Below are 6,254 nucleotides of genomic sequence, written 5' to 3' on the forward strand. Positions count from 1 at the left end.
TAAGGGTAGATTTAAGGATCTTTCCCCTAGGTTGGTTTGTAGGTGTCACTTGTGACAAGAAATACCTTCCAATTCTGAGACTGTTTACTCTGCCTCCTTCATTTTATTATTGAGACTTTCCACTGAATTTTTAATTTGCTATGTTGCTTCTTTGATTTTCAAGAATTCAGCTTGATTTTGTTTTGTTGCTATTTCCTGTGTGATACACTCCTTAAAGTCCTTGAACTCCGGTATGTGCTTCTCATTGTTGATAAGAAGCTTTATAATGAGTTTTCTTAATTCTCTATCCCTCATTTTCTAAATGTATGCCTAAGCTAACTGTGAGTTTGGCAAAGGCTTTTGCTTCTTTGTAGGAGATACTTCAGTAAAACTCATTTTTGCTTCTTTGTAGGAGATTCTTCAGTACCACTCACCATTTCTCTGTTTGTTATTTTGCTCTTGATCATTTAAATTCTGGTTAGCACATTTTTTTTTCCTTGGGGCAGATTTGTATGCTGTTTTATCCACAGATTCTATCATTCGATTTTACTTATTGTGGTTGATTTATGGTTCTTTGTTTGCAGTCATTCATTCCACTCCCTCTGGCAAGTTTCAGATCTGGGTTCATGTTAGACTTCCACCATTGTCTCCATAGCCCAGCTCCTGGATCACCACTACCTCCATTCATTCTATGATAATGTTGCAATATTGTCTGTACAAACTTTCTCCATGTGCATTTTGAGAAGTTCCCAGGATTGGGGAGATACCAGATGTGTAAATAGCGAGTTTGTTGTTGTTGTTGATCTTGTTGGAATGTGCTTACCGTTAGGTTTGAGGGCCACCCAAATCTATTTTGAGTCATGAGATTCCAAAAGCGGTATTATTTTTGATGTAGGATCAGTGCAATGCCCTGAGCTTAATGAGGTCACTCCCAGCTCAACACATACACAGCTCACTGCTGTCTCTGCAGTCTCAAAGCCTTTGTTACCCTGTACAAAATGATACCTGTAGTGCCACATGTTAAGTTCTCAACCTGATGGGTGTTAAGCATGAGAGCTATTCAGACCAATTTTGGGTAGAACCTGGTTATTGGTGAAGTTCTGTCTGCTGTTGCAGTTCAGATTGCCATTCATTGACTGACACTGGGATATATGGTCTTTTCATTAACGTATCCTTATCCTTGTTGCTTTCTCATGTTCATCAGCCTGCAGCTGCCTTCTGCCATCAATCTGTCCTCTCCTCTTTGCCAGAATGTGCACTCTCTGCTTTACCTTTTCTAATGTGTCTCCATCTGTTTAAATGTGTTCTTACCCTGTTCTGCCAGCTTGATTTCCAGAAACAAATTTTGTATACACTGATTCATTCCTAGTGACTGCAACAGGAAGAGCTGAACTGATCTGAACAATGCTCATATTTGCCAGTGAGAATATAAAGTAGTGAAACCACTGTGAAAAATAATTTTTGTTCCCTCAAATTATTAAGCCTAGAGATACCATGTAATCCAGTGATACTATACTTGCTGATAATCTGAAGAGAACTGAAAGGTATAACTGTAAAATACGTTTTCAGACTCACCTCAGCCAGTCCTGCAAGAGTCCAAAGTATCGACACCTCAAATGTTCTAAAATAAATGAGTTGGTAAAAGAATCATATATGTATATCATGTAATACCATGCAGCAATCAGTATGAGTCATATGCATGTTTCTTCACATACGATGCTAGTTGAAAAAAGTGAAACATCTTAGTCGACATGTTGTTTGATCTTGTTCCTGTGAACTCTCCAGGATGGGCTGATATATCTAAACAGAGCACACGGTGTTGGTTTCCAGGAGTTGAGAGAAGAAAAAAAGTGAAGGAAAGCATTTGTTGGAAGAGGATTTTATCTTGGAGTGATGTGCATATTTGGAATGAAATTGAGGTGTTGATTGTCCAACAGTGTGAGGATTATAAATCCCAGTGGTTGTTCATATTATGATTAAGAAAAAAATAAAATTTTTACTTGAAGTATGGAGTTAGGAGAGAAAAAATATAAAAGAAAGAGAGAGAGAGAATGAGCGAGAGTGTGAGAGTGAGTTTATATCTCATTTTCACTTTCCAAATGGCCTCAGCATCTAAGAGTTTTGTGTGGCCCTATCTGGGAACCTGAAACTCCATTCAGGTTTCCCAACTGGGTGTCATGGGCTCTAGCACTTCAGCTTTCTTCTTTTCCAGGTGTGTAAGTTAGCAAGGAAGAAAACATATCATTTGCTTCAAACATGGCCTGCACCTGGCTAGGTTGACTGAACCAAGACTAGTAAGTCAATGGACAGATCAAGTGTGGCCTTGGTCATTGGAGGTTGTTGAATTGTAAGCTGTGGATGATGTGAACTGTTGCAGGGACTGAAGTGAAGGAGGAACATTACTTGGTGCATGCCTTATATGCTGGTTGACTAGGGGATGGCCTTTATAAGACCAGGCTGGGGTCAAGTAAAAGAAGTTTAAAAATCACTGCAGTAGTCAGTAGGGCAAATCTCCTAGTGCTGCCTTCTTCCACACAACCTGTGATGTCTACATTCCTGTTTAATCGAATTCTTCCATGTGGTCTCTTACTTATTGGAAACCTGATTTTTCTGACTGCAAAATATCAGAAATGTTTGCATCATTGACTTCTCTTCTGATTTCAAAGTTTTAGTGAATTTGTAAGTTAGTACTGAGTTAAAGGTGTGTGTTTTTTTGTTGTTTCTATGGTTATGACCAGTTCCTGAGCATTTGTGTAATCACAGTGAAAGTTTCCTTGGAGATGTCCAACAATGTATTACCTTATACAAGTCTGATGCACTGAACCTGAGCAGGTATGACACTGATTCATTTTGTGGTGACTAAATAAGATGCCATTCTATGGCTTCATTTTTTCCTTTTTCCATATTGTATTGATATTTATTTCAGGACAAGCCATGTCAAAACAAAACAAAAGAGTTAATCCGTGCCTTTAACAATAATATTATATTATAAAAGCACTTTACAATTTCATCCTATCTTTGAATGTGAGTTACGGGTTGGTGGACTAATGATATGTGATAATACGTCTCTATCCAGATCCATAATCGGAGTGCTCTCTGTATAGTACAAGGTGACAATAAGTGAGGAGTGGAAGAGGAGGAAAACAGGAAAATAAGCTTTCCTGTTAAGGGTTTTGTTGCAATGAAGAGATAAGGAATTACAAAGATAGTTTTTTCATCTTTTCATCTTTATACTGGGTTAAGCCATGCTTACAATTATAATCAGCAGCCTTTTTGGAGTTATTACTCAGAAATTTTCTTCCTGCAAACAATATATTTACAAATCAGTTTATTGGCTTACACAGCAATCTCATAATAACTAGAAAAATCAAAGGTGTGCACTCCTAGTACATTTGTTTGTAGTGCTTTAATGGAAATATACATTGTCACGGTGATAAAGCTCTAAGAAAATCCAAAGAGATCTTCACCCAGACACACGGTGCTCAAGTTCTACTCCAATGAAGACAAAGAAGGAATCCTGAGACAAGTACGAAGTAGAGAAAAGATCACATACAGGGGAAAACCCATCAGAATCACTGCTGACTTCTCCGAAGAGACCCTACAAGCAAGGAGAGAATGGACAAAGATCTTCCAAGTCCTGAAACAAAACAACTGTCAACCAAGAATAATCTACCCAGCAAAGATCTCATTTGTATATGAGAACGAAATCAGATACTTCAATAGCAAAGAAAAACTAGAAGAATATGTCTACACAAAACCACCCCTGCAAAGTCTCCTTAGAAATGCGCTAGTCCCGGACAAAAAGGAGGCAAATCACAGACAAAGTTGGCAAATAAGAAGGTCTCCAAACTAAAGGCCGCACAAACAAGACAATTACATAGACAACAACACACACACAACACAAACACATGGCAGGGCAAAATTGCAACCTCTCAATTTTAACTCTCAACACAAATGGTCTAAATTCACCAATCAAAAGACAGAGATTAATAGAATGGATCATCAAACAAGACCCAACCATCTGTTGCCTACAAGAAACGCATCTAACCAGAAAGGATGCAAAGAAACTGAAAGTGAAGGGATGGAAAAAGATATTTCACGCCAATAGACGAGAAAAAAAAGCTGGGGTAGCTATCCTAATTTCAGACGAGATAGATTTCATTCTAACTAACATCAAAAGAGACAGGGAAGGCCATTTATACTGGTGAAAGGAATGATCCATCAAGAAGCAATCACCATCATTAATGTTTATGCACCGAATCTTAATGCACCTAGTTACGTAAAGCGATTACTTACAGACTTAAGGGAAGACATAGATACCCGCACAATTATTGTAGGTGATCTCAACACACCCCTAACAACAATGGACCGGTCTATGAAACAAAAACTCAACAAAGAAACAACAGAGCTCACACAAACAATAGAACAACTGGACTTAGTAGACATATATAGAACTTTTTATCCTAAGGCCACAGACTATACATTCTTCTCAGCGGTGCATGGCACCTTCTCCAGAATCGACCACATGATAGGACATAAAGCGAATCTAAACAACTTCCAAAACATTAGTATCATACCATGTACCCTCTCAGACCACCATGGGATGAAACTGGAAATCAACAACTCAAAACTCCCCAGGAAGTATAGGCACTCTTGGAAATTGAACAATATGCTATTAAACGAACAATGGGTCAGAGAAGAAATTAAAGATGAGATCAAAAAATTTATGGAAACCAATGAAAACTCTGATACAACATTCCAAAACTTGTGGGACACCGCCAAAGCAGTGCTACAAGGTAGATTCATCGCAATCGGAGCCCATGTCCAGGCCCAAGAAAGACGCCAAATACAGGAACTAACCTCACACCTCCAGGATCTGGAAAAACAGCAGCAGAAGAGTCTCACGCACAATAGGAAACAAGAAATCATCAAAACAAGGGAGGAGATAAACCAAATAGAAATCAAAAAAACTATACATAAAATCAACAAATTAAAAAGTGGGTTTTTTGAGAAAATAAACAAAATAGACACTCCACTGGCCCGATTGACCAAAAAAAAAAAAAAAAAAAAAAAACAAGAGAAAGTGAGAATCAACAGCATTAAAGATGAAAAAGGCAACATAACAACAGACACTGCAATCATTAAGAAAATAATTAGAAATTAATACAAAGAACTGTACTCCCACAAATTTGAGGACCACCAAGAAATAGAAAAGTTCTTGGACTCCCACCACTTACCAAAACTCAGTCCGGAGGCAACTGAAGAATTAAATAAACCCATAACCGAGGTAGAGATTGAAACAGTCATCAAGGATCTCCCAACGAAAAAAAGCCCAGGCCCAGACGGCTTCACTACAGAATTCTACAAAACATTCCGAACAGAACTAACCCCAATCCTCTACAAGCTCTTCAAAACAATAGAGGAGGAAGCAACCCTCCCAAACTCATTCTATGAAGCCAACATCACCTTAATCCCAAAACCGGACAGAGAACCATCAGAGAAGGAAAACTACAGACCTATTTCTCTGATGAACATTGATGCTAAAATTCTCAACAAAATCCTAGCCAATAGAATTCAAAAAATCATCAGACAGATCATTCATCCGGATCAAGTAGGATTCATCCCTGGAATGCAGGGATGGTTCAACATTCGGAAATCCATAAATGTTATAAACCATATCCAAAAACTGCAAAACAAGAACCACATAATAGTTTCAATAGATGCAGAAAAAGCTTTCGACAAAATCCAACACCTCTTCATGCTAAAAATCTAGCCAAAGTAGGCATAGATGGGAAAATCCACAACATAATCAAAGCAATTTATGAAAAACCCAACGCCAGTATCATACTGAATGGAGAAAAGCTAGAACCCTTCCCACTGAGATCTGGAACAAGACAAGGGTGCGCTCTATCACCACTGCTATTCAACATAGTCCTAGAGGTACTTGCAGAGGCCATAAGACAAGAAAAAGAAATCAAAGGCATACGTATAGGAAATGAAGAAGTCAAGCTTTCACTATATGCAGATGACATAATCCTATACATAGAAAAACCAGGAGACTCAATACAGAAACTGATAGAACTTATACGAGAGTTTGGCAGAGTGGCGGGGTACAAAATTAACGAACGGAAATCAACAGCCATAGTGTACGCAAATAACACCAAGATGGAAGAAGATCTAACCAACAGGATACCATTCAAAACAGCAGAGAGAAGTATGAAGTATTTGGGAATAAATCTAACCAAAAGCGTAGGAGACCTATTCGAAGAAAACTA

This window comes from Ochotona curzoniae, unplaced genomic scaffold (assembly GCF_017591425.1).
Source record: "Ochotona curzoniae isolate NIBS_2020 unplaced genomic scaffold, NIBS_Ocur_1.0 scaffold_2656, whole genome shotgun sequence".
NCBI lineage: Eukaryota > Metazoa > Chordata > Mammalia > Lagomorpha > Ochotonidae > Ochotona > Ochotona curzoniae.